Source organism: Oryctolagus cuniculus, chromosome 12 (assembly GCF_964237555.1).
Source record: "Oryctolagus cuniculus chromosome 12, mOryCun1.1, whole genome shotgun sequence".
Classification (NCBI taxonomy): Eukaryota; Metazoa; Chordata; class Mammalia; order Lagomorpha; family Leporidae; genus Oryctolagus; species Oryctolagus cuniculus.
In genome coordinates this window covers 98305656-98328231 of record NC_091443.1, presented here as the reverse complement: position 1 = coordinate 98328231, position 22576 = coordinate 98305656, and the positions used below count along the sequence as shown (strand labels likewise).

General features: G+C 44.6%; 1 protein-coding gene across 24 annotated transcripts in view; it reads left to right on the top strand.

Moving 5' to 3' along the window:
- LOC127482730 (monoacylglycerol lipase ABHD2) overlaps positions 1–22576 on the top strand; it is a 709665-nt gene that overhangs the window by 141470 nt on the left and 545619 nt on the right. For 17 of the 24 annotated variants that reach the window (XM_070054462.1, XM_070054456.1, XM_070054448.1 and 14 more), the window contains 5 exons: positions 2664–2727; positions 7003–7119; positions 7563–7659; positions 8791–8899; positions 18821–18978. The exons of the other annotated variants lie outside the window; for them this stretch is intronic. The gene's annotated coding sequence lies outside the window, so the exon portion shown is untranslated. The remainder of the gene's footprint in view (positions 1–2663; positions 2728–7002; positions 7120–7562; positions 7660–8790; positions 8900–18820; positions 18979–22576) is intronic. 24 annotated transcript variants of the gene reach the window in all.

The window sequence follows — 22576 nt, the reverse complement described above, 5'->3', positions numbered from 1 at the left end:
GTGTCCAGAGAGCTGTGTTAGGTTCTTCAGGGTTAAAGGTGTGCCAAAGGTGACACACCCAGGTTAGGTGTGGTAAATATTCTCTCTGTCTCGCTCTCTTTTTATTCAGAAGGGAAATAATTCTGCACAGCCGAGCAGAATTGAAGGTAGTCAGTGTCTGAGCTCTGTCCCCTGTGAGTATAATATGCATCTTCTCTGTCCCAAGGACCACACTAAGGATCTGTGCAGTCCTCAGCATAAGCTCAAATTCTCCTGCAGTCTCCCACCGGGTTGCCAAGTTTACCAAGTTTGTGTACTCTCCCGAGAGTACTCACATCTTGGGTACTCAGTGAGTTCTCTCACACAATTTCAGTTTTTTTTTTTTTTTCACAGTCTCAGTTTCTTAGCTCCACACATTCACTCGGTCCTAACCTCCTGTTACTTCTGCCCACCAGAGTCAGGTTTTTCTGCTTGGCTGATGGCGGGTGCAGCTTTTATGTATGTCCACAATGGTGCCTGTTCTTTGTCTTGCCCACCTTTGTAAGGTGAGTGGAAAGAGAGAATCATGTCTGTACTGGTCCTATTTATTTATTTATTTATTTATTTTTTCTCTCCTCTAGTTAGGCTGGTGAACTTCCCCCATGGGGCTTTAAGCCTCGTTCCCTCTAGGCTCTTCCTGCCGTTTTCCTGCCAGTGTCTCGGGCTACTGCGGTTTCACCTCACCTCCATTTCCAGCGCTGTTGAGTAGCCTTGGCGACTGGGGTTCCGAGCCGTGGACACCCGTGCCCTCCACATAGGTCCACCGTGTACCCCTAGTTCTGGAAGAGTTTCCTCTGCAGTTTTTTCCATAACTCTTCCCTGAAACTACAGTATCTCCACTTTTATTAAACTGTCTTTTCCTGGACTATCAGTGTGTTCCCTCCCTATTCCACCATCTTAGAAGATTCCTCGGAATACATTTTTAAGAATACAGTATGTAACTGTTTTTTGTACATGACAAAGTCCTTAATTTTAGAAATTCACAACTGTCTAAATAGCCAAAGAATCCCACAATCTGGTATAAATATGAAACATTTTCTTCTATTATAAAAAAATTAAAATTAACCCATATTCTAACATTGAGAAATGAGATAAAAAGTACAAACATTATAAAGTGCATGTAGAAAATACCAAGTGACCTCAGATGCTACCTTTCTGTATTCTATCTTGCTTTGTGGAAGATATGATTTTTCCCATTTCAAACATGATCCATACGTTAAATGCAGGGCTAGACTGTGGAGGGCGGAGACTGGGAAGCAGACCTGTGTTCAGTGGAGAACTTTGTAGATCACAGGTGTTTCAAGTCCTTGTGCGAGTGTCTTAATAAATAAATTACAAAGATTGCCTCATGCGAAAGACAGAGATAACACCACACAGAATGTTTGTAAGGAAGAAGAGAACGAATGAGTACTGGAATCTTTTCTAAGACAGATTTAAACTCTTTTTCAAATTCTGTGTTAATAGGGTATGTAATGCATATAATATCAAATTCTACGTAAACTCTAGTAGTTGGTCTTGATGTAGTATTTTAGTTACAGCTATGTCTTCCTTCTTTAATTTTTTTTACTGTTTTTAAAGATCCTATTTATTTGACATTGAGAGTTACACGCAGAGAGGATGAGAGGCAGAGAGAGAGAGAAAGAGGGAGATAGAGGGGGAGAGAATGAGGGGGAGGTCTTCCATGTTCTGGTCCACTACCCAGTTGGCTGCAAAGGGTGGAGCTGAGTGGATCTGAAGCCAGGAGCCAGGAGCCTCACCGGGGTCTCCTCTTGTGTGCAGAGGCACAAGGACTTGGGGCATCTTCTACTGCCTTCCCAGTCCACAGCAGAGAGCTGTGTCGGAACTGCAGCAGCCGGAATATGAACCAGCACCCATATGGGATGCAGGCACTGGGGGTGGTGGCTTTACCCACACCTCAAAGTGCCGATCCTCCCGGAAGCCATTCCCCTGGGATCCAGCTGTCTGCTAACACGCCTGGGAAAACAGAGGGAGACAGCCCAAGGACTTAGGCCCCTGAACACAGAATGGAGCACCGGATAAAGTCCCTGGCTTCTGCTTCTGCCTGTTGCAGTCCTGGCCTTTGCAGCCACCTGGGGTGTGAACCCCCAGATGGACGATTACTCAGAGCAAGAGTGTGTGCTGGCAATGCTGCTTGTATTGCTGCTCTCTCCCAAGAGGTGGCAAGGGCCAACACTGGGCCAGACAGAAGCCAGGAGGCAGGAGCTCCATTCAGGACTTCCACAAGGCACGGATACAGGGTCCAGGGTACCTGGGCCATCAGTGGCTGCCTCCCTGGGACACAACCTGGAACAGGAGAGGCAAACTGGAAGTGGCCCTGCGTGCAGCAGTGCAGAGAAGTGTCCTGTGGAATCATTAAAATAGCCCATGGGGACTGCACTTTCACCCTGCCCTGTGACCCGGAAGTGCACCCGCTTGTGCGGCCCTGAATGCTCCACAGTGCTCAAGTGGGAGTCAGTGCCACGTCCACTCCTGCCCAAGAACCTGCACAAGTTGTGAGGAGCCATCCCCGATGCTGCTGGCTGAGCCTGAGGGAAACCCAGCAGCTCCAGGGTCAGGCCGGGATCAGGAGAGGCTGTGGGTTCTAGACAGTCATGCCATTTCCCAGACTCATTTTTCTTCTTCAGACCCTTCTGGAAGCAATGGCCTTTGCGGGCCTCTGTCCCGCCAGCAGACCGAGCCTGCTTGAAGGTGAGTGATGCACGGCTTTTGCAGTTTTATGCTGGGAGTCTTGGGTGCTGGCGTGCCCGTTGCTCTTGGGTCCCGAAGGCGTGGGTGGAGTCGGGGTCATGCTATGCGGACGGTATGGAACTTTCCCCAGTTTGGGAGCAGCTGTGCAAGAGCAGAGGTGGCTCAGTCTCCTCCCAGAATGGCCCCACGTTCCCGTCTGTTTGCTTTTTGATGGCCTAGCCGCCCTGCTCTAGACCTCTGAGCGTGTTCTGAGGAGGAATGAGAGCGAAAATGCTTGTCTGTGTCCTGGTCTAGGAGGACAGTTTCAGGTTACTCTCATTAGGTGAGATGTTAGTGCTCTGTGGGTTTTTCATGAAAGAGCATTGTCAGGCCGAGGTGTACCTTCCATTCCTAATTTGATGTTTTTTTTTTTTTTTTAATATTGCAAAAGTAATGGAAGTTTTTGTGAAATAGTTTTTCTGAGTCTATAGGGATAATGTGTGGTCTTTTCTCTTGTTGATTCTGTTCTGGGATATATTGATTTTGTATGGTAGCCATCCTTGAATTCCTGGAGTAACTGTCAGTTGCACACCGTGAGCTAAGCTTCGCTTCTTTTTCTGGACCACATTTGGTAATTTGTTCAGGACTGTGACAGATTCATGATAGATATTTATATGCTACATTTTTTATGATGTGTTTGTTTTCGATGTTGGGATAATTCTGTTCTGATGGAATAAAATGGGATGTTTTCCCTCTTAATTTCCTTTTTGGAAGGATTTGCGAATCACGGATTTTAATTACCCTTTAAATGGGAGTTCTCACTGGTGAAGCCTTGTGGTCCTGGAATTTTCTTCATTTTTTGTGTTTGTTTTTTGGTTTCCCTGCCAATACAGTCTCATTTCATGTTAAAAGTATATTCAGGCCAGTGCCGCAGCTCAATACACTAATCCTCCACCTTGCAATGCCAGCACACTGGGTTCTAGTCCCAGTCAGGGCACCGGATTCTGTCCCGGTTGCCCCTCTTCCAGGCCAGCTCTCTGCTGTGGCCCGGGAGTACAGTGAAGGATGGCCCAAGTGCTTGGACCCTGCACCCCATGGGAGACCAGGAGAAGCACCTGGCTCCTGCCTTCGGATCAGCATGGTGTGCTGGCTGCAGCGCACCAGCTGCAGTGGCCATTGGAGGGTGAACCAGCGGCAAAAGGAAGACCTTTCTCTCTGTCTCTCTCTCTCTCTCACTGTCCACTCTGCCTGTCAAAACAATTTTAAAAAAAAGTTGATTCAGAGTTTCTAGTTTGACTGCAATCATTTTAATGGTTTGTTTCTTTCTGAGAATCAATCCATTGTATCTACATTGACCAAATTCTTGTGCCTTGGTTTTCGCATAGTGTTTTTTGATGATTATTTTAGTAAGGTTGTTAGTAATGTCCTCTCTGTCATTTCTCTTGTTATGTCACTTGAGTCTGTTCTCTTTTTTCCTTGTTTCATGTGGATAAATGTATTGTCAATTTCGTTGAGGTTTCAAAAATTGTATTTTGGTCTCACTGAATTTTTGTTGTGATATTCTCTATGCCGTTGGCTTCATTTCCATTTGAATCTTTTTCCTCCTTCTGGTTTCTTAAGATTTACTTTGCTGTTCTAGTGTTTTAAGGTAAAATTGGGTTTATTGATCCGATGTTTTTATTCTTTAATATATACCTGTAGAGCAATACAATTTTTCCTGTTAAATTATTCCTGTCAACATGAAAAACTGTATGGATGTACCCACTACTGGGAGCATGTTGAAGGAAATGAAATCATTTTGTAGACAGAGAGGTTTTCACAGGCCTATGCTTATTGCAGTAGAATGCACAATAGCCAGGCTATGCAGTCTATGTATGTATGTATGTATGGTGTACATAGCCCATAATGTCTTTATTCAGTCTTGAGGTGATCAGCATTTTGGCTGATTGCATATCTTTGACATTGTGCATTGATTTATGGGGGCAGAGATAACTCTTTGTTCGTATGTTGCTTTCATTTCCCTTGGGTATATTCACAGGGGTGGAATGGCTGGCTCCTATGGTACGTCTATATTCAGATTTCTGACTTATCTCCATACTGTCTTCCACAGTGGCGATACCAGTTTACATTCCCACCAGCTGTGGATGTGGGTGCCTTTTCCCTCCATATCCTCAAGGCCGTTGTAGTATTGATTTGCATTTCCCTGATGGCTAGTGATCCTGAGCATTTCTGCATGTGTTTGTTGGCCATTTAGATTTCCTTTCTTGAAATATTTAGCCTGTTGAAGTCCCTTGCCCATTTCTTGAGTGGGTGGTTTGTTTTGCTGTTGTTGAGTTTCTTGAAAGTTTCCGGTAGTTTATCCTTTATCAGTTGCATACTTTGCAGATAATTTCTCCCATTCCATTAGTTGCCTCTTTAGTCTTGCAGGGCAGAAGCTTCTCAATTTGTTTTTTTGGTGTCCTCTTCTATCCCTTTCTTTAATCTGTTGTGATCCCCAGATATTGAACATCCTTGGTTTTATTTATCCAAGCGATTTTATTTTCTTTGTAGCTCTGTGAATGGGATTGGTCTTTGAAGTCCTTTCTCAGCCATGACATTGTTTGTGTATACAAATAGGCTGCTGATATTCTATCCTGCCACTTTACCACATTCTACTCTGAGTTTCAATAGTCTCTTAGTGGAGTCTTTTGGATCTCCTATATATAGAATCATGTCATCTGCAGATAGGGATAGTTGGACTTAACTCCCTTCCAATTTGTATCTACAATTGAGAAATGAGAGAAGAAGTACCAACATGATCACGTGCACGTAGAAAATGGCAACAGTGACCTCGGATGGTACCTTTCTGTATTCTGTCTTGCTTTGTGGGACACGTGATTTGTCCCATTTCAAACATGATCCATACGTTAAATTCAGGTCAAGAATGTAGAGGGCGGGGACTGGGAAGCAGAGCTGTGTTCTGTGGAGAACTCCAGATCACAGGTGTTTCAAGTCCTTGTGCGAGTAGGTACATAAATTTCTGAAGAAGTAAATTACAAAGATTTCCTCATGCGTAAGTCAGAGATAATACCACACAGTATGTTTGTAAGGAAGAAGAGAATGAATGGGTACCATAATCTTTTCTAAGATTGATTTAAATTCTTTTTCAAATTCTTTGTTAATTGGGTATGCAATGCATAGAGTATCACATTCTAAATAAACTCTAGTAGTTGGCCGTTTTGTAGTATTTTATTTACAGCTATGTCTTCCTTTTTTAATTTTTTACTTTTCTGTAAACATTTATTTATTTGAAATTCAGACATATACACAGAGAGGATGAGAGGCAGAGAGAGAGAGACAGACAGTCAGAGAGACAGATAGATAGGTTTTCTATCTGCTGTTCCACTTCCTAGTCGGCTGCAATGGCCAAAGCAGAGCAGATCCAAAACCAGGAGCCAGAGCCACCCGTGGTTACCTTTGTGGGTGCAGGGTTCCAAGGAGTTGGGCCATCTTCTACTGCCTTCCCAAACCACATCAGAGAGCCACATCGGAAGTGCAGCATTCGGGACTCAAACCGGTGCCTAGATGGGATGCACGATGTGGGTGGTGGCTATACCCACTACCCCACAATGCCAGGTGCTCCGGAAGTCATTGTCCATGGGATGCTGCTGTCTGCTAACATTCCTGGGAAAGCAGAGAGAGAAGGCCCAAGGTCTTAGGACCCTGAACCCAGAGTGGAGCACTGGATAAAGTCCCTGGCTTCTGCCTTTGCCTGGCTGAGCCCCGGGATTTGTAGCCACCTAGGGGGTGAACCCCCAGATGGATGATCACTCAGAGCGAGAAAGAGTACTCGCAATGCTGCTTGCACTGCTGCTCTCCCCAAGCAGTGGCAAGGGCCAGTGCTGGTCCAGGAAGAAGCCAGGAGGCAGGAGCTCCATTCAGGACTCCCACTTGACAGGGTGGCTGGGTTCAGAGTGCCTGGGCCATCAGTGGCTGCCTCCCTGGGTCACAGCCTGGAGAGGCAGGAATGGAAGTGGCCCTGGGGCATCAGGGCATAGCTGCGTCCCCTGGTGCCCTGTCAGTCACCAGTGAGGAGTGCGCCTGTGCCCAGCACTGTGACCTGGAAGTGCACCCACAGGCGCATCTGTTTTTTCTGCACGGTGCCCCAGCCCAGAGCTTGTGTAAGCACTGAGTTACTGATTTCGATGCTGGTGGCCAAGCCTGAGGAGACCCAGTGCCCCCCAGGGTCAGGCCGGGATCAGCTGAGGCTGTGGTGAGGCCGCTGCTCAGTTATCTTGTGCTTCTGGAACTTTCTAGGCACAGTCCTCTTCTTTGGCCGCTCTGAAAGACTGCACCTCAGGACCGGGTCCCTGTGTCAGGAACAGAAAGGTTCTTTCTGTGGAGAGTTTGGCGCGGTGGCCTTCCTGTCACTGGGTAGGCGGGGCCTGGGGGACAGTGAGTGGGGAGGGTGTGTGTGAGGGGTAGCTGAGATAGAAGGTGGAAGAGAGTGGGGGTTAAGGGGAGGCTGGAGGAGAGAGGAAGGGGGGAGAATGAAAAGGTGGTGTGAAGGTGGGGAGGCAAGGAAGGGAGGGGCAGAAACCCACGTTGGGGAGAAGAAAGGAAGGGGGAGAGTGCCAGGAGTTCTGGCGGGCATGTGTGGTGCAGGGGATTGGGAGAGGTAGAATTTTTCCCACGGGCCCAATTCTGTCTTGGGGGTTTTCTGTCCCTGGCCGGAAGTAGCCTTTGCCACGTCCTTGAGAGGACTTGACTCACGGCCTCTCTTCTCCAGGTAGTTCAGAAGTGTAAGGTGAATGTGCAGGAAAATGGGGCACGGGGCACTCGAATTATTTGGCAGCTAATCCGGTGAATTTTCACAGGCTGCACACATGGAGGAGAAAGCAGAAGCTTAGAGAACCCCCAAGAATCCTTCTCTGTGCTCTGTTCCAGCCTGCCCCCAGATTCTGACACCTCATAGTAAGTACTAGATATTCTTTTCTATTTAAATATTGGTTTGAAAGGCAAAGTTCTAGATAGGCGGTGCAGGAGAGATCTTTGTGTATGGGTTCACCCCCCAGGTGGCTACAATGTCCTCAGGCTGGGCTAGGCCAAAGCAGACACCATGTACTTTATCCAGTACTCCAGTGTGGGTTCGGGGGCCCAAGTCCTTGGGGTGCTTCCTCTGCTTTTCTAGGTGTTTGATCAGACAGCTGGATCACAAGTGGGAATAGCCTGGGGGTGGGGGAGTGGCAGACAGAACAGTGGCATAGTGGATGAAACTGTCGCCTGCAGTACCAGCATCCCATATGGGTGTCTTCCTTCTCTGTGATACTTTTCTCTCATTCCCCCCAGCAGAACGAAGTATCCAGAGCTTCTGTAAGACACTACCTATACATGTAAAGTGCTTACCCATTTTATCACCATTTATTTGCTAAATACCTGTATCCCGTATAAGACTGTGAGCTTGTCCAGGGCAGGACTTTGTCTCTCTGCTTTCATTCCTGTAGTCCCTGGTACACAGTTGGAATTCAGCTTATGCAGAATTAACAATGCACTCACTTTTGGATCTTGGGACAGGAAGTGTTGGTTATAGAAAGGTCTGTTTACAAGGATAAAGGTAGGAGGGACAAGAAAGGATGTTTAAGAGAATCAGCATTAATGAAGCACTTTTTGTTGTCAGGCTTCTTAATGCACCATTGTCTCATTTCTAAATAACAACACAAGGAGGGGAAGCAAGAGTTTTATTTAATTATGCCACATTGTCCTGTCTGATCCTCTTCAAAGTTCTGTGAGGAAGGCGCCACTGATACTCTTTTAAATATGAGTTAAAGGAAGTGGGAACCAGCCCTAGGCCATATATCGAGGTCAATGAAGTTCCAGTTTAAATGCTGCTGTGCTTGCCCCAGAGCCGTGTCCCTCCTGGGGTTAGAACCTCAGCTTCCATCGGTTCCAGAGTTGGGGTATCAGAGAGGTGGTAGCTGGTAAAAACCAGTGGTCCTAGTCTTTGGGCTTGTCTGTGTGTGGAGCATAACTACAGGGACTTGAGCTGTGTCACTAAGGACCCTTCTTTCTAACGCTGTGGCCTCATGCAGTGATTTGTTAATACAGGTCTTGTGTCCTGATTCACACCAGTCGGGAGTCTTGAGCTGTTGGGGGAGTCTGAGGAGGACACCTGGCTACCCTGTGACTGGAGCTGACTTTTAAGAGGGACCCTGAGGTATGAAAGGAGAGTTGCTGGTACGGTTAGGACCAGAGGATTTGAGGAGTCCTCAAGGTCCCCTGGTGATTAGTCTTTTTAAAATTTATTTATTATTTATTTCAAAGGAAGAAAGAAATATTTCATGTGTTAGTTTACTTCCCTAATGCCCACAAGAGCTGGAAAGGTATGTAAAGCCAGGATCTGGGAACTCAATCCAAGTCTCCCATGTGAGTGGCTTGGATGTAAGTACTTGAGCCATCACCTGCTGCCTCCCAGGTTGGAGTAGTATGAAGCTGGATTCAGGACTTCAGCCAGGACTTGATCCTGGGCACTCTAACATGGGCTGTGGGGATTGCAGTAGAGGCTTAGTCGCTATACCATTAGTCTTCAGTTCCTTCCTTCAAAGTGTGGCTGGCTACTTGGGAGGGGTTTACCTCACCACTGCTACCTGGGCCTGCTGCACAATTTTGTGAGCACCTTGTTCCTAAGGCAGCGGTAAAATGCCACTAAAGATACTAAAACATAAAGCTCTTTCCTTTCTTCCATGTATCCCCTTGGCTCAGACTCATGTTCTTTTGACTTGCTTACAAAACACAAGTTCAAAGATAAAATTTTGAGGCTTTTTAAGACACAACCAGCGGAGGTTTAAACCCAGTGCAGGCCCTTCTGAGTGCCAGCCCTGTGTGACTGTTCCAATGTGACTGTGTAGGCTGCACGCCCATGAGGTTGGCCCTGGCTGCTGAGTATAACCCATTGGCTTTAACTAGTCTGGGTCTAATCATATGACACTCCAGGGAACCTGGACAGACTTGATGTCTTATTAAGTCAGCTCCCTGAGGATTGTGTGGACTAGCTAGTGATACTGTCTCATGATCCAGCTCCTCATTTTCTTAGCAACCTCTTCTCCAGCTAGGGCTGGTATCTTTTTCCAGTGTAAGACTCCTCATCCCTGGCCTTGAGCACTGAGAGGAACTGGAATGCTGCTGTGTGGCAGAGACCTCCTGCAGGTTCTCTGAGCATTCTGAGTCCCCACGACTCCGCTTAGTGTTTCTATGGTACCACACTGTCAGAACTGTGTTCACAAATGAGGCAGGGGACAGTCTGTCCCTGCTGTATTCCTGTTCTGAACCTGGCAATCAAGGTCCACACAAGGCCGATGATAGAAATGTTGCATCCAGGCTGGTGCCGTGGCTCACTTGGCTAATCCTCCGCCTGCGGCGCTGGCACCCCGGGTTCTAGTCCCGGTTGGGGTGCTGGATTCTGTCCTGGTTGCTGCTCTTCCAGTCTAGCTCTGTGCTGTGATGTGAAAAGGCAGTGGAGGATGGCCCAGGTGTTTGGGCCCCTGCAGCTGCATGGGAGACCAGGAGGAAGCACCTGGCTCCTGGCTTCGGATCGGCGCAGCATGCCAGCCATAATGTCCATTTGGGAGGTGAACTTATGGAAAAGGAAGACCTTTCTCTCTCTCTCTAACTCTGCCTCTCAAAAAAAAAAAAAAAAAAAAAAAAAAAGAAATGTTGCATCCAAGCAGCCCCCTTATAACTAAGATCACCTCAAGAGCCCCACAAGTGGATCTTGGACCAGAATTCAGGACTTTATGTGCAACTTGAACACTTCCTGCCTTGGGAAGTTCACTGCCCCCACCCCCAGGACATGTTCTTAGCTGCTTGGTCCTAGGTGTAGAGGCTATGGCCTCTGGAAATGTGGTACTGAGTTGACTTCTGAGTGTCCAGATGCCAGAAAACATGTAACGGAGTTCCTCGGATCTGTGTGACCACTTGGATATCCAACTGTGATTGCAGACACCCATGGTGGACTTTTGAGTGCCGCCTCACGTTGGAGCTGAGTGCTTCCTGCTGGGACCGCGTGATCTTCCTGGGATGCCAGGGTGGCACAGCAACCCATGGTGCTCTGGATGCTCTTGCTGAATCTGTGTGTAGCTTAGAAGGTAAAACTGTGTTTTCACTAGGATGGAGCAGAGTCTCAGAAGGACAAGGAGATGGTCCTATAAGATATTGATGCTGGGGCCGGCGCTGTGGCACAGCAGGTTAAAGTGTTGGCCTGCAGTACTGGCATCCCATATGGGTGCTGCTTCATGTCCCAGCTGCTCCACTTCAGAGCCAGCTCTCTGCTAAGCCCTGGGAAAGCAGTAGAAGATGGCCTGAGTCCTTGGGGCTCTGCACCTGTGTGAGAGACCCAGAAGAAAATTCTAGCTCCTGGCTTTGGTTCAGCTCAGCACTGGCCATTGCAGTCATGGGGAGTGAACCAGCTGTTGGAGGACCTCTCTCTCTCTTTGTCTCTCTCTGGCTCTACCTCTCTCTCTAACTTTTTCAAATAAAATAAATCTTTAAAAAAAACTTAATGATAATGTGTACATTTGATCTAACTTGGAAAGGAAATTTCATTCCTCTGCTTCAAGCCAGCTTGCAATTCAGGAAGGGCAGCATTTTTGTGAATTTAGAGAATCTTTAGGCTTCTTGCTTCTTCTCTGCTAGCCTCTCCCTTGTAAATTATCATGTAGCATCATTCTTTGCTCTGGTAGGATCCATATTTTTTAAATTTATTTGACAGATAGAGTTAGACAGGGAAAGAGAGAGAGAAAGAGAAAGATCTTCCTTCCATTGCTTCACCCCCCAAATGGCCACCATGGCCTGAGCTATGCCAGTCCAAAGCCAGGAACCAGGTGCTTCCTCCAGGTCTCCCACGTGGGTGCAGGTGCCCAAGGACTTGGGCCATCCTCCACTGCCTTCCCGGGCCACAGCAGAGAGCTGGAACCAAAGAGGAGCAGCCGGGTCTAGAGCCTGGTGCCCATTTGGGATGCTGGTGCTGCAGGTGGAGAATCAGCCAAGTGAGCCACGGCACCGGCCCCCGGATTCACTTTTTTTTTTTTGACAGGCAGAATGAACTGTGAGAGAGAGAGACAGAAAGAAAGGTCTTCCTTTTGCCGTTGGTTCACCCTCCAATGGCCGGTGCGCTGCAGCCGGCACACCGCACTGATCCGAAGCCAGGAGCCAGGTGCTTCTCCTGGTCTCCCATGGGGTACAGGGCCCAAGGACCTGGCCCATCCTCCACTGCACTCCCGGGCCACAGCAGAGAGCTGGCCTGGGAGAGGGGCAACTGGGACAGAATCCAGTGCCCCGACTGGGACTAGAACCCGGTGTGCCGGCATCACAAGGCAGAGGATTAGCCTAGTGAGCCGTGGCGCCGGCCTGGATTCATTTTTAAAACCGTCTTTTTTCTCTTCTGTATGAGAATACTTCAGAAAGTTAATGGAAAAAGGAATGAAAAGATAACTTTATTTTGGTGTAAAATTTTTTAAACCCACGCACATTTCTTTTAACATTTTCTCTGTAATGTTTGGAGATCCCTCGTTTATGATAACAAGTCTTGGCAAATTTTTTGTCATTGTCTTGTTTCTTTAGTTATTAGGAATAAATTATTTTGTTAGGATGAACTTAGCCTATTTGAATTAGTGTTGGATCTCATTTGCTGTGAAATAAAGAATTACTTTATGGATAATGAAAGCAATTTAATGATGTGGTGTAAAGGAGCAAACAATATTACTCAGTCTATTAACATCAGGAGACTTCTCTCTGACCTCTTAACAGTGCCCTGCAAACTGTATATTATTGCACTCTTGAGGCAGGGGCTGAAGTCTGGCCTGAAGGTATTTTAGAGAATGCTCCAGGTGGAAAAGTCATAAAAAAGGCAGAGAAATATTCGTAGCAATAAATGCGAAGGCAGAAGAGACTTCTAGAATTGAAGTGACCACAAGGATTGCTGGGATTTTTTGAGCAGTACAGACTAGGTTGTCTGACTGGGCTCCCGATACAATCACTACAGCCTTGTGAAATTAAAAACTCTATGAAGTTCTACAGAATGGTGTTTGAGACTCACTAATAGGATTCAACCTACAAAAGGAATGCAGATGAGACAGAGCATCTCTGACCTTAACAGTGGCGGTCTTTACTTTCGCTTTATATTGCTATAGCAACTTTAAAATGCCTTCTGTTTAAAAACCTGAGGAAATGTATGTGAAAAGTCTTTTTGGCAATCTTTTGTTATCAGTAAATTCACCATCTTAAGTTTGTTATAACTTACTGAACCTGTGATACTAGGAACTTGATAGAACTTTGCAGCACTGGACTGCAATTTGCAGCTTGCTCAAAACTGAGGGAGTTGGAGCTTACCCAGCATAATTAGAAGTGTACCCTCTATTTGAAGCCTTGGCAAGAACCATAATTTAGGATTGTGGCTGTGTGGCACTGGTAGAACATGTTGTTCAGTCCTGAGTTTGGATACCTTGTTTGTATATGACAGAAAAACAGCTTTCAGAAACTTCCTGGTGGATAAAGTATCCTTTTCACAGTCTGGTGGTTTCACTGCTTTTTTTCTAAATGTTTCCTTTTCTCTTCAAGTGCAGGCATGTTCATTTTATCAAAGCAGGCATTTTCTCTTCTTTAAAAATAAATCTTGAGTATTCTGAAGAAATTTTCCACACCGCTAGGGTATATAAAAGCATGTTGTGTGAGCATAATTACAAGGATGGAATGCTTTGCTTTTGAGTAGCAATGGACCAACACTTGGTGTGCTAAGAAACAGTTTTTATTCTATTTTGTGGTTGAAAGCTTGCTTACTACTGCTCCTGATCATAATCTTAGTCCTTTTTGTCAAATGGATTTAGAGCCCACAGCACCTTTTTATCCACCTTCTCTCTGAAAAGCAGTGGGAGAGAGAGCAAATTTTTTAGATTCATTTATTTATTTGTGAGGTAGAGTTACAGACAGAGACAGAGGTCTTCCATCCACTGATTCACTCCGTAAATGGTTGCAATGGCCAGAGCTGAACCGATTCAAAAGCTGGAGCCAGGAGCTTCTTCGAGGTCCCCTGCATGGTTTCAGGGGCCCAAGAATTAGGCTATCTTCTGCTGCTTTCCCAGGCCATACGTTTCACTTTTAATTCTTCCTATGGCTTTAATTTAGCTACCTGGGAACCCTGAGCTGAGGATAGGACGAGTGTTCCCAGCCTCATTTTATGGGTCAGCAATAAATAAAGCCTGAAATAGTGGCTGCATTTGTTCATCTGGAACTTGATACCAAAGCCCAGAATTTTAGTTTTATAAATATTGATGATTTTTGGCTCCAGAATTTAAAAGAAGTTCAGCATCTTTACTTTTTGTTATTCTGAATGTGATTTACTTGTCCCTAAAGTGTGCACATTACAAAATTTATGATTTAGAAAGTGGAAATTGAAAAAAAGAAAATGGAAGTTACCCCTCAGCTCTGTTTGGAGATGTCCGAAGCACTGGTGACAGTTTGATGTGTCCTCTTCCAGGTGCTTTCCGCACCTTAATAAAAGTGTGTGTGGGGGGGGTGGGTGGGTATGGTTGGGTGTATTTGTGTTTGTACTGTGCTCACATGCACATAGAAATGACTTTGTGCAGAACTGTGTTCTTGATAGGATGGTTTTCCATCTTCCTTTTTATACTTGACAGTATAGTAATTTTTGTATCATTATAAACATATAGATCTCATTCTCTTCAGTGACTGTATAAGATTACATTGTATTCCAATATAAGTGGTTGCCATTTTGTGTGATAATTCTGATTTTTTTGCCATTAAAATAATGCTGCACTGAGAAACCTGGAATATCCATACCTGAGCATCCCAGGAACTGCTGTTTTGATGACCTGTGTTATTTGAGAATCACTAGGTCAAGTACAGTCCTGTTTAAAATGTTGCTAGGTCCTTCTAAATTATCCTCCAGGGTTGCATCCATCTAGACTTCCACAAACAGTGAGGTAATCTCCTGTGCTTTCCATCAACACCAGGTTTTTATAATTCACATTCCTTTCAGTGAAGCATCTCTGCTTCAACACAAGACAAGAGCTGCCCTTTCATCACTCCCTGTTGGCACACCAAGGGCAGGTGGTGTAGAGGAGTCCGTTATAGCTAGCAGGGAGGTGAGCATATGTTAAGCTAGAAACAGAGGTGTTTGGCTTTCATTCCTGTTTATTAATTCAGATAATGTTTCTTGAAGGCTGTTACTGGCCATGGACCCTGGGAATAGCATGATAAACAAGACCATGCTCTGCCTTCAAGAGCTTGCATTCTAGTGTGGGTCAGCCTTGAACACATCCAGTAGAATATAATGTCAAGTATGGTGAAGACTTCAGATGAAAAATAAAGCAGAGAAAAGGACAAGGGAGGAGGTGTGTGTGGGGAGACCAGGTGCAAGAGAGGATGCCACTCGGATGGTCTTGGAAGGTTCTCTGCTGATGGGACTCTTTTTTCTATATATTTTATTTAATGAACATAAATTTCCAAAGTACAGCTTATGGATTACAATAGCTTCCCCCCCATAACTTCCCTCCCACCCACAACACTCCCCTCTCCCACTCCCTCTCCCCTTCCATTCACATCAAGATTAATTTTCAATTATCTTTATATTAAGTATATTAAGTAAAGATCTTTATATTAAGTAAAGATTTCCACAGTTTACACCCACACAGAAACACAAAGTGTAAAATACCATTTGAGTACTAGTTATAGCATTAATTAAACACCTAAGAGTAATTGTGTATTAATTACAGAGTTCAACCAATAGTTTTAAGTAGAACATAAAAATACTAAAAGGGTAAAGTATTAAGTTTTTTTTCTTTTTTTTGTTATATAGTTATTTTTTATTTAATAAATGTGAATTTACAAAGTGCAAGTTGTGTATTGTTGTGGCTTCCCCCCCCCCAAACCTCCCTCTCTCCCGTGGCCCTCCCCTCTCCCACTCCCTCTCCCATCCTGCCCTTCATCCTGATAGGACTCTTGAATAGAGACCCATGTGCAGCGAAACCTGAGCCCCACTGATAACCTGTAGAAGGCCCCATCAAGCTGGGTCTGGCAATAGCAAGTTCAGAAGGCCTGAGAAAAAAGCCAGTCAGGCAGGTTCCAGAAGAAGCCCCGGAGCTGCACTGACTTTTGATTTGCTAGAGGGAGATAATTGAGCTACTTAATTTCTTTATCAAATGCCGTGTTGAGGCAAATGAAACTGTGAACCGCATGTGTGTGTCTTTGAAAGAGTGACGCTGTTCATGTACGGTAGCACTTGAACCACTAGAATGCAGCATCTTAACCACTAGACAGCAAGTCTCTGTTAGCATTCTGTAGAATGAAGTGGCATTGCATGCCAGCTCTTTCACTACCAGAAGGCTGACCTGGTTGAAATTTACACAGGAGTTGAACAGACCTCCGCACCTTCAGTGTGGATAAGACTAGAGCAGTGCACTCTTGTACCTGACTGCCCTTTGTTCTGCCTCTTTGTGTTGTACATTATTAAAAGTGTTTTCAAAGCTCTGGTGCTCACAGCTGAAAATAAAGTAGTAGGTTGGAGGACAGTCACAGACAGCACTGTCCACTCAGCAGGTCAGGTAGTTTCTCCTTAACCATTGTACCAAATGCCCTACTCCACCCATTATTAACTCTAGTCCTTTCAGAGTTATTAGCTGTGTTATAAAAAGTCTAACTTTCAGAGGGGTTTTATAAATCTTTAAAGTAAAAAATATGAACATTTGTTGCCACCGTTGTGGCTTAGCTGGTAAAGCTGCCGCCCGTGATATCAGCATCCCACATGGGCACTGAATCAGAGTCCTAGCTACACTTCCAATCCAGCTGTCTGCTAATGCACTTGGGAGGGCAGCACAAGATAGCCCAAGTGCTTGGGCTCCTGCGCCCATGCTCCTGTCTCCTGGCTTCGTTCTGGCACGGCCCTGGCCATTGTGGCCATTTGGTGAATGAACTAGTGTATGGAAGATCTCTCTCTCTCTCTCTCTCTCTGTCTCTCTTCCTCCCGTCCTCCCTCCCTCCTTCCCTCTCGTTCTGTAACTCCACCTTTAAAATAAATGAAATGTTTTTAATAAAGAACCTTTAACCATTCAAAGCCTCAAGTAGAAAGAAAAAGAACCTTACAGACCCACAGTACAAACTGACGTAAAACCTTCACTGAAATTTTTGTTGAAGTTTGCTGGTAGTGTTCATCAGAAATGACACATGCTGACTTGTGTGAAGTGAGCTGATTGATATTCTTGAAACTGTGTAAAAATCACTTCTTGTTTTTACACAATGTACCTGTTACACTCCTGAGCTACTCGAGAGCTGTTGGGTAGAGATGTTATTACTGAAAAAGTGGTCACACTGCACAGATCCCATGGGCACCGTTACACTCTGTGACTGGCACTTCCAGGGCTAGTGCTGTGCACACCTGGGAAGCCTTACCCACAGGTGGTGTCGTATCCGCACAATGGCTGCATGATGGTTCTCTCTTCATTTAAATGGTTGGTAGGGTTCCATTAGCACACAGTCCTTCAAGTTGTGACTTTTCAATATTGCTCACTCACATGGTTTTGAGTCCCCTCGGGGGGGAACAGTTGCGGCCCTGAGGGGTTGCCCACTTTTCTAGAGACAAGGACAGGCCTAACCTTGCCTCCTGGAACTTTCTCTGAGTTACAAACCTCTTAGAGTTATGATACAACCTTGAAATTTTGTATTTAATGGTGTATCTTTAAGCAGAGGTATCTTATAAGCATAGTGCAGCAATCATAGACTTATTTTTATTCTTTTTTTTATTAAGGAGGAGGGAGTAAAGCATTGTTGGTCAGTGCACATGGTACTTAATGTGGAATCTGGAGGTGGAGATGGTGTTTTCTTACTTATATAGTTTATGATTTCCAACTATCTCCAAGAGGTAAATACTAGAATTAGGTCTAGGCTGTGGTTCTAGCTGGTATGGTTCTGTTTTAAATTTCATCTCACATCTGCTTGGCATCAAGATTTCCAGCTTTCCAAGGTTGGCCACACATTTAAAGCAAGTGTCCAAACCAGTTGTTAGAGGAAAAGATAGAGCAGTGGTAACGATGATGCTAAATGAATCATTTGTGTGATATCTGACACCTCATCACCTAGTTGAAATATCTATGTGTTTTCTTTTTTACTGCAATAAAAATAATTCAGACTTACCGAAACTGTATATTTTCATTCCTTGCACATCTATTTTCTGACTCATTGGGCTTCTAAACTTCTGTGGATAGGGGCTAGTGTTGTGGTGCAGTGGGTTAAGCCACCACCTGTAATGCCAACATCCCATACTTGTTTTCTTTCTGTAATCAAGTAGTTGAAAAACAACCACCCCTCCCAATGCATGAGTCATATAAAAGCAATTTCACTTTATTTGAGCACTCTAAGGAGAAAAAGCAGATGAGTATGTACTATACCTAGAGAGAAAAACTCTGTCAAATTTTAGATTGAATGGTGGGCCAGCGCCACGGCTCAATAGGCTAATCCTCTGCCTTGTGCTGCTGGCACACCGGGTTCTAGTCCTGGTCGGAGCGCCGGATTCTGTCCCAGTTGCCCCTCTTCCAGGCCAGCCCTCTGCTATGGCCCGGGAGTGCAGTGGAGGATGGGCCAAGTCCTTGGGCCCTGCACCCTCATGGGAGACCAGGAGAAGCACCTGGCTCCTGGCTTCGGATCAGTGCAATGCACCGGCTGCAGTGCACCGGCCACGGCAGCCATTGGAGGGTGAACCAACGGCACAAGGAAGACCTTTCTTTCTGTCTCTCTCTCTCACTGTCCACTCTGTCTGTCAAAAATAAAAAAAAAATAAAAAAAAAATAGATCGAATGGTGGAATAAATTCCATGACAGAAGTGAAACAAACAATCAACTTGTGGCCCCACTACACTGGAGCCTGGCCTCACTGCCTACTTGGGACAGACAGCAGGAGCTCAGGAGAAGCCTGGAGCCACACCCTCTGTGCAAGCCTGCACAGGCTTGGTCTTTGTTTTCTGATTGTTGGGCCTGGAGGTAATCCAATCAGACTTGATGTATGCCGTTGAATACCGAGTTTATAAAAAGGATACTCAGTGTTGCTGTTTCCCTTTTCTCTTCTTGGTGTCCAGCGTCGTGGAGCTCTTCATTGGAACATGTGCTAAGCCCTGGCTCTAAGAACAAGGAGGTGAGCAGCCAAGAGCAATACTTGCAGGAAGGGCCAGGCTGCCAGTGTCAGAGGAGTGGCAGTGGATTCAGCAGGACCCTCAGGTTTGTCCATCCTCGCCTGGTGAGTCTTCTTGAAATGCTTGTGCATATCATTCATATACTTCTATATTATAAATTTAATATCATATGTTCTAAATAGATTTTAAATTTTATATTTAAAATATATATGTGCTTGGAGGTATCATGTACAGTTCCAGGAGGTGTGAGCCTACCTGGCTGAATTCTGATGCCAGGATAGGTGAACCCGCAGGTGAGTCATCTTCTTTTGGGTAGGCAATTTAGATGCCCGGTGACTGTGTGAATTTCCAGGTCTCTTGTTTTATTTTCTGGATTTATAGTTCTACTTAGTGTATAGGAGCTGAGAAAATGGATCTGGTCACCAAAACGGTAGTTCCTGCTTGCAAGATTTGCTTCCTGTTTTTCCTAATTTGCTTAGATGGTTTATCTCAGTTTTCATTAAGGGTTCTCCAACACAGCAGTGATAGCATTGAGTGATAACCCCAAAAAGATGGTTGTATATTGTTGTCACTGCCCCACTGAATTCTAATTCTGCCTCTGTGATATCCAGTGTTCCCTAATTTTATGAAAAAGTTCCTGAGGAATACATTGTTCTGTTGTGTTAATGAATATGGTTATATGGGGAGACATATCATGTAAAATTTACATATCCCAATCATATTATTGCATTAACTAGGCATATGGTGACTCTGTTTATCATCAGAGGCACCTAGATCCGAGGATGGCACCGAAATTTCTAGTAGTAAGCATTACTTCCTAAGTATGTTCGTTTCAGTTATAAAACTGTAAGGTTCTGAATAACTCAGTAGAGGTTCTTTTTACTTCTAAATTAGATTTTGAAATATTGAAATCATTTGGATTATGATATTTCTAGACCATTTTTAGGTCTGAGAAGGCAGGGGCATTGTTTCTGGGCAGTATCCACTCTGGTTGCCATGTAATTGGTTCTAAAACTTCAGTTGATGAAATGAAATCCCTATTTGTCCCTGTGTTTCAAACAACACAAAATTTCAAAATCTGTAGGTATTGTGTTCTGTGGTTTGGTTCTTACAGTATGTGGTGAATTAAGTCTTCCTTCCTTCTGGTTAGCAGTTACTAGTGTTGACACCCAAGGATCATTCCTTGATCCTCATTGTATGAGATGCTGACCAGTGACTACTCTGAAACAGCCCCTTGGTGCAAGTCCTCATGGATGTTCCAGTTTCCTCAGTATCCACTCTTGGTGTTCCTGTTAGTGCTGATTGTTCAAATCTAGAAGTTGAAATGACCTCATGTTAAGTCCAGGTGTTTGTTCTCACTGGTCTTCCCATCCTAGACAGCCTTATCTCTGTACTGTGTTTCAGGAAGGTCTTGGCTTTTACTCCCATCATTAGCTAGACCTGTTTATATTGCCCACAGTTTTCTCGTTTTGGCTATTTTAGAGCTTGGTTCCTTGATTCCATAATTCTTTTCTCTTACACACAACACAACAAGAAAAATCTGTTCTTTTGTTTTCTCATGCTCCCCATCCACAGATGTTCTCTGATAACAGTCACCAGGCATCTCAAAGGCTGGCTGGTCCCTACACCCTTCTCAAAGCCACATGAATATGTGATTCTTTTGCTTTTCACTTTTATGTCTCAATTCTGTCACGTTTTCCACACCTCTGCTCCTGTGACCATCATAAAACTTTAGCATTTCCCACAAAAATCCTCGGCTAGCAATTTCTAATGTACTACTAATAAGAAGTTAAAATATAGAAACTTTCTGGGGAGATTCCAAAATTCGAGTGGTTTATGCCAAACATCTTAAGATGCTTTTCCTCTGTTTAACGAAAGTCATATCTATGGGGGAAAACTAGATGGAGAGTTTGCTACAAACAGTGCCTTTGTTTCACCTTTATACAATTTTGTTTGTGAGTTATGTAGGCCTCAATAATTATGAATGGAAAAACTGAAACTGTGACTTGCAGTTCAATATTGCAAATATTATAAAGCTTTCTACTGAAGTGCTGTAGTGAGAGAACAGGCATGGAGTCCAGGAAATCCTTCAATGAATTGGTATATGTGTAGTTTTCAGAGTGCTGCTTTCAAAGACATTGAAACTTTGTAAATATTTTCTTACATATGACGTTAAATTTAAAATTGCTGCTTCAACAGACACTGAGCTCTATGTGATTGGTAACCCCTCCTACACTAATGAATCACCTTGCTTGATTTCCCCACCTGATTACTTTGGAAGATGACATGTGAGTGTCAAATGGGGAAAGAAAGGTTTTTTTTAAGATTTATTTAACTATTTGAAAGACAGAGATATAGAGAGGCAGGGGCAGAGAGAGAGTCTGCTGGGTCACTCCCCGTAGGGCCACAATTGCCAGAGCTGAGCTGGTATGTAGCCAGGAGCCTGGAGCTTCTTCTGGGTCTCTCACGTGGGTGCAGGGGCCCAAGCACTTGGGCCATCTTCCACTTTCCTAGGCCATATCAGAGAGCTGGATCGGAAGTGGAGCAGTGGGGACTCAAACCAGTGCTCTTATGAGATGCCGGCACTACAGGCAGAAGCTTTTCCTGCTATGCCGCAGTGCCATCCCCAAGAAATATTCTTGTGGTAGACTAATGTTCATGGTGTATAGCCCTCTGCTCTGTGCAGGTAGAATTTGAGTAATTCTTGGCAGACCCCTAAATTTTGGAGGTACATAGGGATACCATGATCAGTGTAATGGGATCCACAGTTTTCCAGATAAATACTTCATGATATCTGCTGGGGTCCTGCCATTTATGAAAATGGGTTCTAAAGCAACCTGATCGGTGAAGACATTGCCACCTATTGATCCAGTGAAGCAAGTCCAGTGTGAGCACCCCTGACCCTGGCAGAGGCTGCAGCCCCTGGTGACTAAGATGCTGTAGGCCTGTGCTGCTACTCATTCCACGGGGAAGGCCCTGCCATACTGCTGTGAGCATCCTGGTTTAATATTTTGGTATTGCCATGTTTTGGTTTGTTCTTCAACTTAAATACATGGTATCTCCATTTGGTTTGTATATTTCATCTTACAGTTTTCACAGCTAAATTTCTTTTTTTAATAATTTTTATTTATATAAAGGTGAACATAGAGCATGTACTTGGCACCTTTCCCTCCTCTCCCTAGCATCCTGCCCTCCTTCCTCCTTCCTTTCTTGTGATTACAAAATAAACTAAAAGAATGTCATTGTGAAAATTATAGGAAAGTGTAAATTCTAAACCTTGACAGAACTAACTCCATAATGTGTAGCTCCTAGTAGGAACTGAAAATTGATTGTGTTGTTTAAAAATTGTCATGCATTTCAATATGGAAACCCTAGGAATTTAGATTGAGTTTAGGTGAGAAACTACCATGGTGCCTCCCCAAACGTGTGTTCTCTATACATAATGTGCCCACAACCAAGTGTTGCTTTGAACCAAGGGCCATAGTTGTCACCAGTGATGGGAAATGGAAGGCTTTTTAGGGCAGTGAGCCTGAGGACTGTGACCAAGACCTGTCCCAGTGAGTCAGTGAGAACTCAGACTGTGCACTTGCCCCATCTTCCTATCAGACTTCATTTACAGGATACAAATTCAAGTTAAATCCAGTAGGAATTTGGATAGCAGGGAGTGTACTCTTTAGAGTTTGGTACAGTTGCAGTGTCACT